General features: G+C 41.2%; 1 protein-coding gene across 4 annotated transcripts in view; it reads left to right on the forward strand.

Annotated features, from left to right (window-relative positions):
* WASF3 (WASP family member 3) overlaps positions 1-19,811 on the forward strand; it is a 128,479-nt gene that overhangs the window by 41,446 nt on the left and 67,222 nt on the right. For all 4 annotated transcript variants that reach the window (XM_033104525.1, XM_033104528.1, XM_033104526.1 and 1 more), the window contains exon 2: positions 11,993-12,085. The gene's annotated coding sequence lies outside the window, so the exon portion shown is untranslated. The remainder of the gene's footprint in view (positions 1-11,992; positions 12,086-19,811) is intronic.

Here is a 19,811-nt window from a genome sequence, read left to right on the forward strand (position 1 = left end):
CCCCGTCTAGGGATCCTTCTGGAAGGATCCATCTGTGTAATGTTATAGAATGGACATTACAGTCATCTTATAGGATTTGATTTATTTAGACAATGGAGACAAAATATTTCCAAAGGTACCATCTACAATAAATGGACTGAGGACTTCAAACCTTGCCTTTGCCACTTAGAAGCGTGTGGTAATATTCAGTTACCGGCTCCTTGAAAAGTACTCATTTGTTAATTGGGGGTTATAATTCCCACCTCCATCCTCCTCGGAGGATTAAATGATGTACTCCATGCAGAGGTACGCAGTGGACTTCCCAGGGCTTGAATGGCTCATCTAGGTTACTGTAGAGAGAGATTCTGGAATTTACCTGTCGTGGCGGAGTGCACAGGAAGGTGAGTGGAGTGGATACCTGATAGCTTTCCATTTCCCGAGTTGCCTTTAACAGTGATTATTATTTAATTTCAAATGAAGGGAGATGGGATAGACTGCTTCCAGTCTCCGGAAGCAGGTTTTCTAGGTTTGAATCTCAACTTGATTATGTACTGTGGGACCTTGGGTGAATCACTTAACTTCTCTGTTCCCTAGTTTCCGCTTATATTTTAAAATGGAGATAATAATAGCGTCTCCCTCAACAGGGTTGTGGCGAAGATTAAGTGAGAGACGAAAGCACATCAAGCACTTAAGCAGAGCACCAGGCTCGCTATGGCAGGCTCCATAAGTGTTAGCTACTGTGCTTCTCACGTTCTTCTCTTTTAAATGCCTTTCTGTGTGGGCAGATTTCAGCCCAGCAGAGAATACATGCTACAAATCCCAACTAAAAAGGGTGTTTTAAATAAGAAACCTCACAATGTTCACAGGAGTTGGGATGCTTTTCCTTTTGTTGGGTCGTTAGTTTTGGAGGCCAGATGTGTTGGGCTCCTCTTTTGATGCCTCGAATCTCCTTGCGTTGGCGTCATCAGCAAACGAGAGCAGGAGTATCCGCCCTGTTCTTGTTTCCATCACCTGTTACCTCCCAGAAGGAGCGGTCCACAGGTCAGGTGAATCTGAAGGTGGTTTCCCCTCTTCAGGTCCTCTCCCCACCTTCTCACTTCTGTCTTCCTCCCTTTCCTTAATTGTTACAGGAGCAGGCTCTCTGGTGGCGGTGAGTTCTTTCTTGGCAGCAGGGTAGAGACCATCAATATATAGTAGTTCTTTGAGGCTGACAATGCTTCAGTTTATATGTTATGAGGTAGAGAGGGCCATAGTATGTTGAAATGACATGATTTTGGTAGTTTAATTATAAAGCCTTTTCAGTATTTTTAGGTGCAATCACTTATTCACTTGCTTTCAAAGGGAATTTTTAAATTGCTGACTACTTTTTGTAAAAAAGATTTAAAGGGTCATTAATTTTAAGCATTGAGATTGATACAAATGGTATTTAATTTCTACATTTGCAATACATCCAAATCGATACAATTATACATCTTCGACATCTGAACTATATGGTATTTATTTTATTAAATGTCCTCAGTGGTTGTGAGGGGAGAAGATAAAATTGGATATAAAACTTGCTAGAGTGCGTTTTTATTTCAAGTCTAGACTATCCCTGTGTATAGGCTGGTGCCACTTTAATTTCCTCAGTTTACTTGGTATGTGGAATCATTCAGTTATTTCCTTGTGACCTGTGTGCTGAAGGGCTCTAGAGTGGTGAGGCTGACCTTTGGGAGAGTGGGCGCTTCTCGACTTAGAGAGCCGAATGGTACTGGGGATTGTGGTGGGTGAAGGAGAGAATAGAGGCAGAATCTGGACCTTTGATACCTTCACGCCTTCTGGGGTGACAGGTTTAGCTAGCATTTAATGCAGAATTCAAGCTATTAAAAAACTGTGAAAGTAAAAGCAGCTTTCCCTAGTTAACATGAGGATTTCAAGTATTAAAATACCTACTGTTCAGCACGTTTCTGCCCTTTCGGTGGTGAATGGGCCATCATTCTCTTGACCTGTAGAAATCACAGAAAACTGGGTCAGGCTCATCCACTACGTTGGCCACTCGCCACTGCATCTGCTTGTCATTTGGAGACAGCTGAATGCGACGACCATAACTCGAGAATGAGAAGACACATGTCTTCTATATACACAAATGCGATGTATCAGGACTTCCCTGTGGCTACAGTGGCCCAGGTGACACTGCCTGGTGGTGGCAAGTGTGCTTCTCACCTCCTTGTTTGAGGGCAGGTGCGTGCTTAGCTGTGGTAGCAGAGGGTTAGCAGCTACCATTTACTAAGCCTCTGCCAGCTCACTGGGTTCCTTGCCCATAATCGCTCATCCTCCCTTTCTCGTTATACTCTGAGGGGAGGCCTGAGGCCTGTTTCACAAGTCGGGAGGTTGAGGGACTAACTTGCGCAGAGTCCAAAGCTTTTGGGGTAGACCCAGGTGTGGAACTCAGGTGTCTGATGCACACCCCTGTTCTTTGTCCTTTCCCATGCAGCCCCTGCCCCCGGAAAATGTTTCCTACAAGATCATAGTGGATGCCACTAATTAAATGATTATCCCTTAATCACTAAGAGACGGAATTTCATGTTAGAAATGTTGTAGTTACTTTCTCGGTGACTGAAATGCGACACTCATTTCCGGTTGGTGACATTTTCCCACTGTTTCTGTCTTCCCGTCTCGCGACGCGGTGGTGAGCCACCGTCCCTGATTACTTTAGATATAGTGTACCTTAGGGTTTGACCAGAGGCCCAGGAGAATTGAATGTAGACATGTCGTAAAATGTTACTGCTCTGTTTGTTAGTCTTGCTTGAACACACGGGGTCCCCTGTGGGTGGAGGTTTATGGACCCATTTGTTAAAGTGGTTGCTGTTATACTTTACCCGAGGAGGAAACAAATAACTGAGTGGCTTGTCAAATTGCACATGAAATCTTTATGTCAGGCTTTGTATTACATAGCTAGCTTTGAAATGTATTTTGATTCTGGGATATGTAAAAATTGTCATGGTAATGAAAAAAAGAAACCTCTGCAACGCAGCATTTACATCTGCTGTTTCCATCTGGTAAAGTGCAGATTCCTAAGTATTTTTGTTCATTTATATCATAATTTTCTTTGTCCAAACTTCAGATTCAGCGTCTGTAATGAAGCCAAATGGTAACCCTGATTTGGTTCTGATCCGTTTGCTATCCCACAGGGGTCGATTGCTGAGTGTGTGGCATTTTAGTCTGGATTGTTGACTGTTTAGTGTGGCTTTGAAGAGGAAGGATATGGGGTCCCGGGGAAGTACGAGTGACTGCAGCTGGTCCCTGTGTTACATTTGTCTTTCTCTCGAAATCGCTTTGGAAATGCTATTTGAGCCGAAGGTGAGGAAGAAGGTAGCACCCTCATGCGGCCAGTCACACAGGCTCGGAAGGGGCCTGGATGGTCCCTGTGGCAGGCGTTGGACTGCGGGGCTGTGAGGGCGGCTCAGAACGTCAGGGTCAAGAGCACCGAGGTGGGGCTGGAAGTTCCAGGAGAGGGTCCTGACATGAACAGAACCCAGGTGAACATCAGAAGTAAGGCAGGTCACACCAAGGAAGTAGAACCTAGAGAACAGTGGATCACGTTCTCGCGGACCAACCGTTGGAAACCATGGACAGTGGAATGGGAGAACAGCAGAGACTCAAATCATTGTTAAAAAGACATCTTTTACAGTTACTTCTAATGGCTTGGGGACGACTTCCAGGGTTTCCTAACCTACTTGCGGCTGGAAGGTGGGGCCAAAGCTAGGAGCAAAGCCACAGTCGGGATGCTGACATTTGGAAAAGAGACATTTGCCTACTTGATGATGCCTGGATAGGTGGCATCATAAGCAGTAATTTAGTGTATGGCTGTCGTGTACATGGTATTATTCTAAACATTAAGAAATATAAAATTACATTTTTACCCTCAAGGGGCTTCTCATGGGTTCAGAAGACAGAGCATGTCCATCCAAAGATAAAGCACAGTGGAAAGGAGATGTGTTGGCAGTCGCAGAGATGACACTCACCTTGAGTTCCGCTGGAGAGGGAGGGCAGGGGTGAGTGATGGCGGGGCAGGCAGGTCCAGAAAAGGTGCTGGAGAAGACAGAGTGCGTCATGGAAGGAGCTGAGTTTGGAATACAAGGTGGGACTTAAGGTGAGAGGATGTAGGTGTGTGCCTCTCCCACCTTTCCTTGCTGTTTCACTCTTTCCGCCTGTTTCCTAATTTGTAAAATAAATTTTTACCTTTCTCGTTTGTGTCGGAGCTGTTGTGGAGACTAAATGAGATGATTTATGTGAAAGCCCTTTGTAAATGGCATCATGGATTCAAATGTAAGTTGTTGTTAATAATTTGCTGTTTGCAGTGGAGAGCCTGTTGGGTAACAGCTTTGTTTTAATTAATTCATCATATGTAAATGGAATCGTCCTCTTGCAATCAAAGGTGTTTAATGAAGGTCATGATTAGATGTTAGAGGGAAAGAGTCAAGAGACTTTTTAAGTAAGGTTGTTCTATGTCTGAGATTTCACTAATAAATACATAATTAGTATTGAAAATTAATGTTTAATATGTATCTGAAGTTTTACATTTTTGGTTAATACAAAGAGGAAATATATTTGAAGAGTAAGTTACTGAGCTGTGAAAAAACTGGGAGTCCATTTAGTTAGCAAAATTACATGATGTTTTTTCATTCTCTATTCAGACTATTTTTAGCATCTCTTTGAATCAGTGATGAATTCTAGTTGCAGGATTCAGTAATTAAAGCAGAGAAAAATATAACATCGTTTAGACAAGAGAACCTTTTTCCTTGAGTTGGATGTGTTTCAGGGTTTACACTGTTGTCTTCAGGGGCCCCCCTGGAATCATTGGTCTGTCATCTCTGTGGGGTCTCAAAACTACAGGAAAAGCGTCAGAACGTTAGCCAGGGACACAGCGTCCCACTTCTGAAGAAGGGAAGTTGAGAAAATTCTGGGATTTCTTACCAGCTCAGCTTGTTGCATCTGTATAATCTGCAGAATTCTGGAACACATTCTTTGGAGGCTCTCTGGGCCTGCCCTTGTTTTCCAGTCCCCGAGCCCTTCCTGTGGGTCAGTTCACCCCCCATCAGGACCTTCGTCTGTCCTGCTCCTTTCTGTTCTCCACCCTCAGGCTGCCTCTTGAGCATTGCATAAGAAACTGCAGGGAGGATGACAGTGGCTTCCACATTTGTCTGGAACATTGTAGCTTGTTCCATAATGTTGCTAAACCGCGTTTTAAAAGCTTGCTCCTAGTCAGCAATCTTTCCCCAAGCTGGAAGCCTCATTTTATCTTGAACAAGTTATTATTAGCTTGTCCTTTCATGCCCATTGCACAAACGCTTATTAACTGGTTGGTTGAATGGAAATGAGTGTTTTGTTGACCCATATTCTCCTGCTCGTTGCCCGGGTGGAGCCCAGCACTTAAAGTGGTGACCGTGGGGCGGCCATGAGGCCGCCGGCCACAAAGCAGGTCCAACTTTTACAGTTGAAGTAGGTCAGGACGATGCAGTGTGATGTTTTTTCAATTTTCAATCCTCGCCAGTCAAGAAAGTTATTTGACAGTTTTTTGTGTTTGGCATTGAGCCAGGTACTAGGAATTAAAAAGGAAAATGAAAAATGTATTTCATAGTGAAGAGAGAGAAGTTAGGGGTCAAAAATAATAGGATTCCTAGGGGGCTGCCCAGAGCCAAATCTCTGTACCACAAACGTTAAAAACATTTAAAAAAAAAAAGGAAAAAGGAAAAAAAACAGTCACGTGTAACATCATATAACTAGGTAATCCATTTTTCCTTTGATAATCGATCCTGTTTGCCACAAATTTCTGAACATTTTCAACCTCTAAATTCTTTGATCGCTTAGCAGGTCAGAACTTTGTTGTGGATGAATAACTGGGCAAATTTAAGACCAGAAGTAAATCTGAACTTCTTCAGTCACCTTGGTTTTAGTTTGTTGTGTGCTCATCTCATTATTTGTTTACTCTGTTTTGTCTGGGCCCAGCATCGATGGAACATTCACTGTGAACCCCTTTCTGTGCAAAGCCTTGGGGAGCTAAAGACGCGGGTGACACTGGCCCACCTTCATGGGTGTCGTGGTGGGGACAAGTTGGAATGCTGGTGGTAGAGTGGTAGGTAATAGCAGCAGTGGTTGAGGCCAGCTTCTACCCATGGATTAGCTCAGTTAATTTTTGTAGTTTGGGGAAATTTATACTGAAATGACCTGTCTGGGTCAAAGGGCAGTTTGACCTGCAGTCTGGCTCTAGAGCTCCCAGCACTGTGGCGTTTTGTTTTGGCCCTCTGGTTCGGTGGGCACAGAGAAGGGGGACATGGACCCTGCCAAGCAGCTGAGCAGTGCTCTGCAGCCGAAGTGACCTTGGAGTCTACTCACTAGTCAGAAGGGGCCTGGAGGCCTAGCCAGCGGGGAATGGCAGGTGGAGGGAAATGCAGGTGTGGGGGGCAGTCTGGGTGTGATTGCAGCGTGAGAAGTGGTGGAACCCACCCTGCAGTGGCAGCTGGCGCCAGGAGGGCAAGTCTGGTATCCTGTCCCCAGGAATTGGCCTTGGCTGCCCCGCAGGAGTGCAGAGAGGCGTCTTTCTAAGCCGAGTGTGCCCAGCGTGCTGGCCGTGTCAGGGACCGAAAGACCAAAGCAGGGGCACCGGCAGGCTGGCTGCGTTCCTGGGAAGGTGTGCCGCTTCTCCCAGCCGCATCTGACGTGTGCGTTCCCAGCTCTGGGTCTCGGAAAGCACAACCTGGGGGGCGCCTGGGAAAGGCCGGAGGGACGCAACGTGCGCCCCACCGTCACACACCTGGAAGCTTGTAGAGTTGGAGGGTTTGGTAGACTGATTTGAATGGGTAGAGCAGAGTGCATTGGTTTAAAGTCCTGAAGATGTAGGCTTTACCTGAATACCCAGAAAGCCTCACTTCAAACAGTGTTTCTCGACAAGTGGGAGTGCGAACTCCTGAATTCCCTCTCCCAGCAGAGTGTGCAGGGAAGTGGTGGAGAGGCCGGCACTAAGTGGGGCGGGGCTCGAACCCCTCCCGCTCTGGTCCCCCCTGCGCCTCAGGCATGTGGGCCCGACAGTTCCCTGGAGACAGGCGGGCAGGTACATACTCTCGGTTCATGAGCAGGCCCTGGATCTGGGAACGTCCTTCGTCGTGATGTCCTAACATTCAGGGGGTGATCTAGCATTTATCTTTGTAATAACTTTGCATACTCTGTGCATCTAAAGGACAGTGATGACCCTCTTGGTGTCCCCTCGTTCCACATGCAAGTTTTAACCTGTCTTGTGTATTGCACGGGGCTGCGTAGCCTGCTCTTCTCCATGGCACTTTGCATGTGTCTCCGTTGTCCCTGAGCATTTTCTAACTGTCTGATTCATGGTCATCTCTCTTACGCATAGGAGGAAGACAGTAAGTGTTCGGATGGATCAATGAGTGGTTGTAACTGGGCTGTCAGATTCTCTGGCCAGCGACTGTTTGCCCAGAGGTATTGGCCATCCCTGGATGGGGTAAAGTCATATTATGTCAAGAATGGATCATGCTTTCTCCATAGTTTACTGAGCAGTTATTGTTCATTAAGTGAAGGGGAAGAACATGTTTTATGACCCTTGTATTTAAGTCTGTGATAAATAATTTTTAAATGAACAAATTACTCAAAACTGGGAGACTTTGTCTTCCCCGGCACTCCCCCAGAATAGTGTGATTTTCTCAATGACTAACTGAAAGTGGACCCGGCAGACGGGCACCCGCTGCGTGCAGTGACTATCGGCTCGCTGAGGTACTCACAGCAGTGCCCGCTGCTGGCTGTGGCTTTCTTGGGTTTGTTTCCTCTTCCCCACCAGCTAAAGCTTTCTGGGAGCCAAGACTATGTCTTATTACTTACCATTGTTTTTCCCCTCACCTATGTGAGAACTCACTTGTAGGTTAATTGAATTGTGGGGCCAGCTAAGTGTGTTCATATGGCTCTGAACACAATGGGAATTGAAGCTCAAATAACCACCTGAGAGGCCGAGGAGGGAAGCACAAGGGTTGCTGTTTTATCCTGGTGTTAGACGTACACTTTTTGCTAAAAACATTCATGTTAGACGTTGCGATGGGATGTTTCTCTGAAGCTAATAGAGGCTGCATGTTCTAAAGTGTCTAACAGTGTTGTAAATAGAGCTTTATAGGTGAATAGCTAAGAACATTAGTGGCACAATCTCATGGGTAGAGAGGAACTTAGAATCTGAGTCTGTTAAGAAGGTAGCACTGGAAAAAATGGGGAAACAGGCATCTGGAATATGTGTGAGTGCCAGCTTCTCATTTCTGGAAAACTGGAATCTGGGAGCTTAAGAGATACGACAAGGCCCAAAATAGGAAGCAAATCCCAATACAATCAGATTAGGGTAATATTGGCAGATTAGCAATGAGTCATTTAGACAACTGGTTCTCAGGCTAAGTTGTTTCATATCGCAATTTTTTATTTCATACTGACTCTGCATGTTGTGGATAACTAAGATTAAAGGGCATATTACTAGGGAAATTTTCGTTGACCTTTTAAAATGCTCTATAGAACAAAAGGTATTTCATGAGATAAATTTAGTCATTTTTCTTACTAGAGTACAGAGCAATGTAAACTGAATGTAAACTGAGCTGCATAGGCGGTAAATGGTCTGTAGTGTATTTGACGTCATCATAAAGCTGTCTGGTCCCTTTCCCTGCCCTCCCCTCCCCTGCCCTCCCCTCCCCACCTCTCCCCTTCCTTCCCCTCCCATCCCTTTCCCTCCCCTTCTCTCTCTCTCTCTCTCTCTCTCTCTCTCTAAAAAAAAGACATACCTACACAGTGACTTATCCTGGCTTGATTTATTATCATTGGTTTATGATTAGTTCCTAAATTACAACTTGCTATGGTTTCATGATAGCGTTTTCACATGTTTTTTTTTTTTTCACTGAGTAGCATAAGGAATTTTAATTTAGTAGTACTATTTTAAGAATTGGATTGAGATCTGGAGACAGCATGAGTACATTTTAGTGCTACCGTACTGCGGGCCATATTCGAAACCCGACTGAGCAAGGATAGGTACCCCTTTGATGAGATTTTAAAGGGAGGAGTCCTTAAAGATCACCCAGTTTGTTCCTCTGTTAACTGACTTGGTCATTCATTTTTTTCCAACAATTATTTGGGTGTCTATATGCTCTTCATTTTCTCGGGTACTGGTAACAACCCCTTCAGCTCATCCTCCCAAGCCTGAAATCTTAAGAGCTGCACTGTCCAGCCACAGGTTGCTATTTAAATTAACACTAATTAAAATGAAATAAAACAAAAAACTGCGTTCCTGAGTCACACTAGCCCCATGTCACAGGCTCCGTGTGGCTGGAGGCTGCCATACTGGACGGAGGACGGTGTCCACCGTGGACCTGTGCATCACTGCAGGGGGTTCAGCCAGACGTCCTGCCTCGGTGTTCTTGACTCCACCCTCTGACACATCTCAGCTTCCCACCCCCTCCATCGCCCAACACCTTCATCTCAACTTTGTTCCCTTCCTCTTCTGCCATCGGAACAAAGGCCCTCGGGTTCGCAGTGCTACAGCCTTCCCTGCCTTCCGGCTCTCCAGTGGTAGCTGCTCCCTCACCTGTGCTCTCTTGACACGATGTACACATCTTGGACCTCACTGAATGCTAATCCCTTGTCTTCTGGTGGACCAAGAGGTTCTTGAGGGTGCACGACTGGGCTTTGGTTTCCCAGGGTACGGCCACACACAGTGCCTAACACGTTACCGCAGTAATTACGTGTGTATTGAGCAGGTGGGTGAAGGAGGCTGACCTAGGTTGCATTCTGAAGAAGGTGAGGGACAATTTGGTGCTTGGAGACCAGGAGAGAAGAGGACATTGACGGAGGAGTGGGGAGCATCCTGGACGCAAGCCGAGTGGTTGGAAATAGCAGGGCAACTCTGCTCCTAGACTGAAGCCACAGGGGAGCGTTTTCTTCACCACGGCACATGAACAGAACTTGAATTCCAGTGTTGCATATAAATGTGTTTCCCTGGGCTTGCTAACATTACACCACCTAGTAGACGTGCTGGGGTGCTGGGTTTCAACTTAGTAACCTTAATCTGTACCTTCAGAGGAGTGAAAAATAACTTTCCCCTGTAAATTAGGCAACACTCTCACAGACTCTAGTTAATTCTTCAAGATCTTTATGGTTATAGTTATAACTATAAACTATGTAAACATGTTTGTGGCTTATGTCAGACATGTTAGCAGCGCAATAGGAAAGAAAAATGCATGTGTACTGTGTCCAAAAGGAAGTGGTCGAACACAATAATGAAGTGTGACTGTGGACAGTTCTATCCTGACCCCACCTCTTCCAGCTGTGTCATCCTGGGAAAGTCACCTTCCGGTCCTTCATTTCCTCATGTTTAAGTTAAAGATATGTCACATATTAGCACTATGCTTAGTCCTGAGTTAGCTAGTAACATAGTAAGGGTTACACAGCCTTTCACAAAACGGGAACGGTCACAGTTGTGCCTCCCAAAGGAGGAGTTAACGTGATTGCTAAACACAACTGGTCATGCAGAAAACACATATATCACACACTTTTCTGGCCCTTCTGCACAGTCAGCTCGATAGAACCATCTCTAGAGTGAAGTGTGTAGTGCTGATTACTTTCAAAATTGTGCAAATAAGATGATCCGGTAGAAGTCAGATTTGCCCTGGATAATCTAAAACCCAGGGATAATTCTCTGTATTTGGAAATAAGGTGAACACATATGCAAATTCCTTAGGAAAAACTCACTTTTTTTCCTTTCACTCTATGTAATCAGGAGCTTGCTGTACAGCTTCTACGGACGGGGAAGGAAATCATGTGCCGCTTTTCATTTTACATAAGCCACCTCGTAGGATGTCTGTAAATTGGAGTACCATTGAATGATCCTTTTAGTTCCCCCCCCATACTTTTAAAAAGATACTGACAGCCTTGACTCATTATCTACTAGCCTGCACATAACTCACGCGTACCCGCGTAGTTCTCTGTAGTAGCCTTAAAGTTGCTTTTCTTCCCCGTGGAAATGGCACCCTTCCCCCTTCCTCTGCCGGCCTGGCCTTTCCCTAATCGCACTCTTCATCCCTGTCGACCTCCGCCGGAGCTGTTTGATAAACCCCACCCCACTTCTGGGTGCCGTGCTCTTGCTTTTGAGCCTGTACTTGCTGACGTTATAACTAGTCACCTTCACTAGACGGTGAGTTCTTTGACAAGCCGGCATTTCCTTACTCATTTTTGTGTCTGCAGTCTTTAAAGGGGAGGGCTCACTCCTACAAGGTGCTTGGTAAAGTTTTGCTGACTGAATGAATGCTTTATTCACTAAATTTTTCTTGTATGTGTTCTTCCTCAGTAAACCGCAGCTCTGTTTGGGTAGGAAACCGTATCATACTTTTTGGTCCCTCCAGCACACCGGTACACGATGTCAGCTTGTTCTGTGCACTTGCTGTTAATAACAGTTTCCCTGCAAACACTTCATAGGGTCAATCAGGCAGGCGTTAAATCTTTGTTACTATTTTATCCCTATGTGTACTATTAAAATGTGTATGATGTGATCACCAAGAGTTTTACTGAATTTAAGTATTTTTGTGTGAAAAGATTAATACAAATGCTCATGTCTGATAGAGTTCTTATGTGAGTGATCAGTAGTGAATTCCTTGTGGACAGTAACAAAACCTAAAATGTATGTGTTGTTGTTGGGTAGTTGAATTGAGCAGGCCAGTGGAATAAACCTATAATATACTTGGCTTTTTGTTTTTCTGCCCGTTAGCTATTATTTACTATGATTCCTTGAAGTTAATTTAGAGCTTATTCCAGGATAGGGAGTTGGAATTAATACAGGAATTCACATACCTTACTAGCTTCTTGCTCAAACTAATTTAAAAAGAACTACTACTGGGATTAGAGCTCCCTTGATGAAGTTGTTGAAATGTGAAATTTGAATTTAAGACTTTCTTGAAGACTTGAATGCATTTTGCTCACCAGTATTTAATGCTTTTTTTCTTTTTAGCTCTAATTTTGATGCTGTTACTCCTGATACCTGAGCCAAAGCAGTGATGCTACCTGAAGGAAATTTTGGCAACCCATAAGTCACCACTTACCTGTAAGTGTGTGTGTGCACCTTTTACTCTTAAAGCCATGTAATTTCTATAACGTTATACTTTAGAATTTTAATTTGAAATAGAATAGGATAAACTATTTTAATATTTCAAAATATTAATGTATTTTAATATATAACTATTAAGACATAATGTTATAGAGTATTTGATCCTAATTAACAGTAAGAATTTGAAAGAGAAAAAAATTTAATTCGGTGTGTGCATTTCATCCTAATTTTTGGTATGAACAACAAATATGGCTATATAATGTATTTCTTAGGAAACTGGGGTCTCGTTTTCCTCACCGTATATTTTCCCATTTTCTTTTTATTTCCTGGGGTTTAACCAGTCCTTATTATCTGAACCTTGCTAAATAATGAATGGGTATGAAAAGTCAAGATGATAAAACTCAGGCCTGGTCGGTTTTTACTATAACTTACTCTGAACTGAAGTGGTGGTGATTCCAACAGTGGCTAATATGAGGTTTTTCATTATTTAAAGATTTAAATTATCTATATTCTTCTATCTTTGAGGGATGATTCAGGAGTAATGAGACGCAGCTGACTAGTAAGACAAGTTATTCCTTTGAGCTTCACTTTCCTCATGTACAAAATGCCATCATTTATCTTACATGTTTTATAGAGCTGCAAAAATCAAATGACATGATGTATATGAAATTGTCCTTTTCTTTCTTTCTTTCTTTCTTTCTTTCTTTCTTTCTTTCTTTCTTTCTTTCTTTCTTTCTTTCTTTTTCTTTCTTTCAGAATAGAGGGAGAATAACAAAAGCCTTTTTGGTTTTGAGAAGAGTACTGAGTGAGAACATATTGCTCTAAATATGTTTAGAGGAAAGGCTGTTGGAAGACTTGATATCTAATCCTATCTCACCTTGATCTTGGGCATATTATATTAATTTACTATCAGAAAATGGATTTTGATTCCCATACTTTCCCTTTGCAAGTACTTTTTCAGGGGTATATCTCTCTTCTTTGACCACAGTGGAATTACGGTAGAAATCAGTATCAGATATCTGGGAAATCTCCAAATATTTTGAAACTAAATACCACATTCTGAAAATCCCATGGGTCAAAGAGGAAGTCACAAGGGAAATTAGAAAATATTTTGAATTGAATGAAAATTAAAATACAACATATCAAAATGTATGGGATTCACCTAAATCAGTACTTCAAGGGGAAATTTACAGTGTTAAATGCTTAACATTAGAAAACAGAAGTTTTGAAAGAATAAACTTTCATATTAGCAATTTCCTTAAGAAATTAGAAGACAAAGAGCAAATCAAACCCTTCAAAAGCAGAAGAAAATAATAAAGAACAGAAATCAATGAAATAGAAAACAGAAAAACAATAGAAAAAAAAATCAGTGAAACCAAAAGGTGGTTCTTTGATGAGATCCATAAAATTGATAAACCTGTAGTCACACTAATTAGGAAAGAGAGAGACGAAGAGGGAGAAGGAGGGAAGGGAGAGAGAAAATGAAATTGCTAATATCAGAAAAGAGGGGGAGCAAAAATTTGTAATATCAGAAAAGAGAGACCATCAGTGTAGATCCTACAGATACTAAAAGGAAGATAAGGGAATATTATGAGCCACTTAATACATTTGATAACTTGGACAAATTTCATCAAAGACACATCTACCACACCTTACTCAAGAAGAAATGGATAACCTGTATAGCTCTTTATTACAGAAATTGAATTTGTAGTTAAAAACCCTCCCCGAAAGGAAGTGCTATGCACTGATGGACTCACTGGTGAATTTTACCAACCTATTAGGAAAGAAATAATACCAATTACATACAAACTTCAGAAAATAGGAGGAAGGGCACACTCATTTATTTTATGAGGCCAGTATTACTCTGATACAAAAAAGCTAAGATGTTTCTCAAAAAAATATTAGTAAATTGAATAGTTTATGTAAAAAAGATAATACATCATGCCAAAGTACCATTCATTCCAGAAATGCAAGATTGGTTGGTTCATCACTTGAAAATCAATCAGTATCAGTATCAGCAAACTAAACAATGGAGTTTTTAAAACCCACATGAACATCTCCATAGATGTAGAAGAAAACATTTGGCAATATTCATTATCATTCATGATAAAAACTCAGGAAAGTAGGAAAAGGAGGGAGTTCCTCAACTTGCTAAGAGGTATTTATGACAATGTTATAGCTAATCCTATTGGTGAAAGACTAAATGCTTTTGCCTAATATTAGGAGCAAGGCAATTCCTATTTAAAATTGCCCTAGTCAGTGCAGTAATGTAAGAAAAACAAATAAAAGGCACGTAGATAAGACAAGAAGAAAAGTCATATTCAGAATTCCCATGACAGGAAACCTGAGAAACGTAGATTTTAGCTTTGTGATATATTTTAGCTCTGTGATATAGGGGAAAGGACAGGAGATGGGAGTAGATGTTGAATGCCAGTAGACAATGTCTACTATATTTTGGTTTCTGTGAGTGTGATCTGAAAATCATAAAAAGCAAAGCAATGTTTATATAACTTGGGGTTTTAAGTTACTGTTTTCTTTAAAGTTTAAAGTCAGCATAATCTGTTGGGATAGTTTTATTTCAGCATTTTCTTGTTTCTACTGATATATCCAGAAAGTTGTATGTAGTACTTCAAAGTTATGTACTGATTTAAACTTCATTAAATAGCTCTTGTTTTTTTAATTTAAAGAAAAAAGGCTATCTGAAACAACGTCAGGGTGTCCTCTTAAATCCGAAGAGGGCAAACAGAATTATTTGTTAAATCTGTCAACCATCATTTAGTTTTGGATGAGTTCAAATTGTTTTGTATACTTGCTGTTTGTATCTTAGAATGCATCGATATGTTCTGTATAATAATATAAGCCACGTATTATGCTCATTGGTTTCTGTTAAATAATTTCCAAATTCTGGCTTATTTTTACCATGGTTGGCAGTGTAGAATGGAGGAGATCTTGTGTTCTAGTCCCAATTGCCTGGGATAGTTATTTGACAAGACAGTGTCTCTGGATGGTTTTGCTAGAATCATTTCTAAGTCTCTTAGAATAAAACAGTTTTTCGGCCTAAGTAGAATGCTTACAAATTTACGCAAATATATAACTTAATAACTATGCATTGCTACTTTAATTACATATTAGTTACCATGTCCATTAGTGCTGAGTACTTGGTATGGCAGAGTGGTGTAGTAGAGGGAGTGTAAATTTAGGAGTTAATAGGCAATCTTGAGTTCAAATGCTGAAAACATACAAGCTTCAGCTATTGAGCAAAATCTACTTAAATCCTTGATCCTCATTTCCCTCGTCTGTAAAAGGAAGATAATAATCTTTTTGTTTCCAGTTTTATTGAGAAATAATTGACATCCATCACTGTATAAGTTTAAGGTGTACAGCATGATGGTTTGATGTACATGTATTGTGAAATGATTACCACAGTAGGTTCAGCTAATATCCATTTCCTCATATAGATAAAATAAAAATAAAAGAAAGAAGAAAAGAAAAAAAGGAAAAATTTTTCTACTTTTCATGTGAATTGTTAGGATTTACTCTCTTAACAACTTTCCTATGTATATCATACAGCAAAGTTAGCTATAGTCACCATGTTGTACATTACATCCTCGTACTTACTTATCTCATAACTGAAGTTTGTGCCTTTCAAGGATAATCTTGATGAGCTGCTGAAAACATAATACTCAGAGCATCGAGCAGAAAGAGGGTATTCAAATGGTAACACTAATAGAAGATCTTCTTTGGAGAAACATTGTAAGACTTTGGCATCTGAGAGAACTGGTTTTGAGTTGGCTTGGAAGAATTAATATTGTTAAAATGCCCATATTACCCAAAGCAATCTACAAATTCAGTGCAATCCCTATTAAAAATATGGCATTTTTCACAGATATAGAACAAAAAAATTAATGAAATTTGTATGGAACCACAAAAGACCCCAAATAGCCAAAGTAATCCTGAGAAAGAACTAGAACGATACTGCAAATAGTAATCAAAACAGTATGGTACTGGCATAAAAACAGACACAAAGATCAATGGAACAGAATAGAGAGCCCAGAAATAAACCCACACATATATGGTCAATTACTTTATAGCAAAGGAGCCATGATTACACAATGGGGAAAGGATAGTCTCTTCAGCAAATGGTGTTGGGAAAACTGGACAGCCACGTGCAAGAGTGACACTAAACAGCTGTCTTAACACCATACACAAAAATTAGTTCAAAATTGATTAAAGACTTGAATGTAAGACCTGAAACCATAAAGCTCCCAGAAGAAAACATAGGTAGTAAGCTTTTTGACATCAGTCTTGATGAGTTTGTGGATCTGACTCCAAAGCAAAGGCAACAGTGCATTTCATATTTGAAAGTTGCTAAGAATAGATATAAAGTCCTCATTACAAGAATAATTTTTTTGTGTGTAACTACGTATGATGACAGGTGTTAACTAGACTTATGTGGTTATCATTTCACGGTACAGCTGACCCTTGAACAATGCGGTCTGAACTGTGCAGGTCCACTTACACACAGGAACCCAGGTTGTTCAAGGGTCAAATGTATTTTCCATCCGAGGTTGTGAATCCGGGTATGCCGAGGGCCAACTTAAGTTTTATGAGTATTTTTGACAACAGCGGTGTCGCTACCTTACCCCGTCCTGTTCAAGAGTCAACTGTACATACAGATACCAAATCATTATGTTGTACACTTGAAACGAACATAATGTTATATGTCACGGATACCTCAAACAAACAAACAGACAAAAAGACTGACATCTGACTGAGTGGGTTTTGAATTTAAGTTCTTATACTTACTGGTGAAGTCATTTTGGGTAAGTTATTTTTGAGCCCTGATTTCTTTATCTGTTAAGTGGGGGCAATACTAACCTATAAAGTTGTAATGGGACGTAAGTGATGTAATATATATAAAATGCTTATGTTTGTAAAATGTTTCCATTTATCCTCTTTAACCAGTGTACCACCATTAGCTGTATGATTTTGTTTCTTTGGTGATTTTTCTATAAAGTTACCTAGAAATGCTGACTGATCCTTTTTGTGGGTGATCATAGTTTGTTGTTGGAATGTGTTCAGAAGAAAGGAGCTGATAGGATGCCAGACTTGACGTTTGGAGATCAAGTTCACAGGTTGCAAATCTGAGTTATTTTACTATTTAGTAGTTCTCTTCCTGCTTTCATGGCTCAAAAAATTGGGAATAGTTACCTAAAATAACCATTTAATTTATCTTAACTTGTTTTCATGAGCACGTTTTCAAGTTGCCCAAAATCCTGGCATCAAGATGCTTTTTGTTTCTAAAAACACAGCTACTCAAGTTTGGTAGCATGTGTGCTACAGAACAGTTGGTAGATTCCACAGCTTTATTGCTGTTTTGACTTTATCTTGTTTTGTTCATTCATATGAAATTGAAAAGATTTGGCGATTTTTGACCAACAGAAGCTGTAATTTCATATGTCTCAGTTTGATATTTCAGGGTACAGTGACTGTTTTCTTTACACACTTGGCCAATCATCTAATTTTGTGTCTTATAGTTTGTTTCTTCTAGGAACTTACATTTATTTTTAATGCATTTTGGACTTTCCTTGTTAATTTTTTTGGTGAATGTCATTCTCAGATAATTGAGGCAAAAGAATAAAATAGGAAACAATATTTGCTATGACTTTCTTAACAAAAAGAAAAGAAGCTAACTAACTTTTGAGAAGACTTAATTTATGGTTAACTAGGTAATGAGAAACAAAAACTAGTGCTTTTTGAGAATGAAATCTTGCGGGTCATAGCGCACAACAGGTACTTCTGAGTACCTAAAAATTCGTTTTGAATTTTTCAAATTCTTTGAGATCAGTGTTTTTCAGAAAGTCCCATCTCCCTAGCAGATGTTAAAATGCTGTTGAGGTTTTAGCTTCCGAGTGCTATATTAATGTATTTTATATTACAAAAAGATGCAGTGTTAGCTTAATTTTAAGGTTCTGTTTGTGAAATGTTTGTAGGTCATATGTTTATTGTACTTTGAGTAAGGAGCTAAGAGTTTTAGTTTCATTTAAAAGGGCATTAACAACACATTTTTAGTGTGGATTATAAATAATTATAATATAGTAAACAGCTTATGAACTTTTCATATTGATCGCAGTGTGAATATTGGCTATTTGGGGTGCTGATAACTGGCTTCTTATCCAATTAAAGTGAAAAGGTAATAGTTAATTGTTTTTACCTCTTCAGGTACGCATTTATTTTTTCATAGGAATACTGGCAAATGTTTGAGTTCCAATTTAGGGTTTCCAGTGGGTTTTCAGGTGTATCATCTCGTCACAGCCCTTTGAGGGCAGCACACAGATATTATTGCTTCCGTATTTTAAGTAGGGTCCTGGGTGTAGTGGGATTGAAGGGCCTCCCCCACCCACGCCCCCAGGTCTCAGCTCTTGAAGAACTTGGGGCGCCCACTTGCTGCTCTGTCCCATCCCTGTGCGACTTGTCGGGCTGCTGGGCCAGGGTGCCAGGCCCCTGAAGAAGTTGTTCAGGCTGTTTTAGGTGGTACCCTCTCTGATTAAGTTGGTGGGGGGCCACATTCCCTTCAGATGAGGGAACTCTGTAGGAGGAAACCCTTTTCTTAGGGACTGAGTTAGCATTTCTGTTTGCCAGTTTGAGTATGCCATTAACTGGCGTTTCATAAGTATTCTTTTGGAGCTGTGCCTGGATAACTACTAAATTTATTTTTTATTTCTGTTTCTTCTGTTACGATATTTAGTTCTGTGTCTGAGGCTAACAATAGAGTTTTTCTACTTGGCCGTCATGTTAGACTCTAAATAGTCAATAAATGTTTTATCATTTATTGATAAAATAATATCCCAATTTATCTTCTGCTCTTACCTCTTACCCACCTCCACAGATCCATTTTTCAATAGCTTTATTAAGGCATAAGTGGACATGCAGTAAACTCTGCATATTTAAAATGCACGGTCTAAATTCTGACATGTATGCGTATACCCATGAGACCATGGTCACAAATAAGATAGTAAACATACCATTACCCAGACAAGTCTCCTCATCGCTCTTTGTCATCCCACCCCAAGTCTCTCCCCCACCTCCAGGCACCCACTGATCTTCTCTCTGTCACTATAGATGAGTTTGCATTTCCTAGAATGGAATGTTATTGTAAAGGAAAAACACACTTGTGTCTCGTGTATTCGCAGTGCTTCACTGCAACACTGTGTTACTTCAAATCCAGGTGTGTGGGTTTTCTGCACATCAAGCAATTTGGCGACACCAGCTGGGTGTCCTGCAGTTTCCCTCAATTCTGACATTTATCTACCTGGGGATAACATCTGATCCCAGGTGTTTTCCCCTAAGTCTGCTCCCTGCCCCACCCAACTTCCATTGCAAGTCTGGGTTGTTACCTGGGCTTCTGACCGACTGGCTACAAATTAGAGGTTCCCATGACCCCTCCTGGTTTGATTAATTACTTTCAGCGGCTCACAAAACCCAGGAAAGCAGTTTACTTACTAGATTACCTGTGTATGACAAAGGATATTAAATGTTACGAATGAACAGCCAGATGGAGAAATACTAGGGCCAGGTCTGACAGGGTCCCTAACACAGGAGCAGCTTCTGTCCTCGTGGGGTATGGGGTACACCACTCTCCCGGTATGAGGATGTGTTCTGGTTCACCAACCCGGAAGCTCTCCGAACCCTGCTGGATTTTGATGGATGCTTGTAATGAAGC

This window comes from Rhinolophus ferrumequinum, chromosome 4, assembly GCF_004115265.2.
Source record: "Rhinolophus ferrumequinum isolate MPI-CBG mRhiFer1 chromosome 4, mRhiFer1_v1.p, whole genome shotgun sequence".
Lineage (NCBI taxonomy): Eukaryota > Metazoa > Chordata > Mammalia > Chiroptera > Rhinolophidae > Rhinolophus > Rhinolophus ferrumequinum.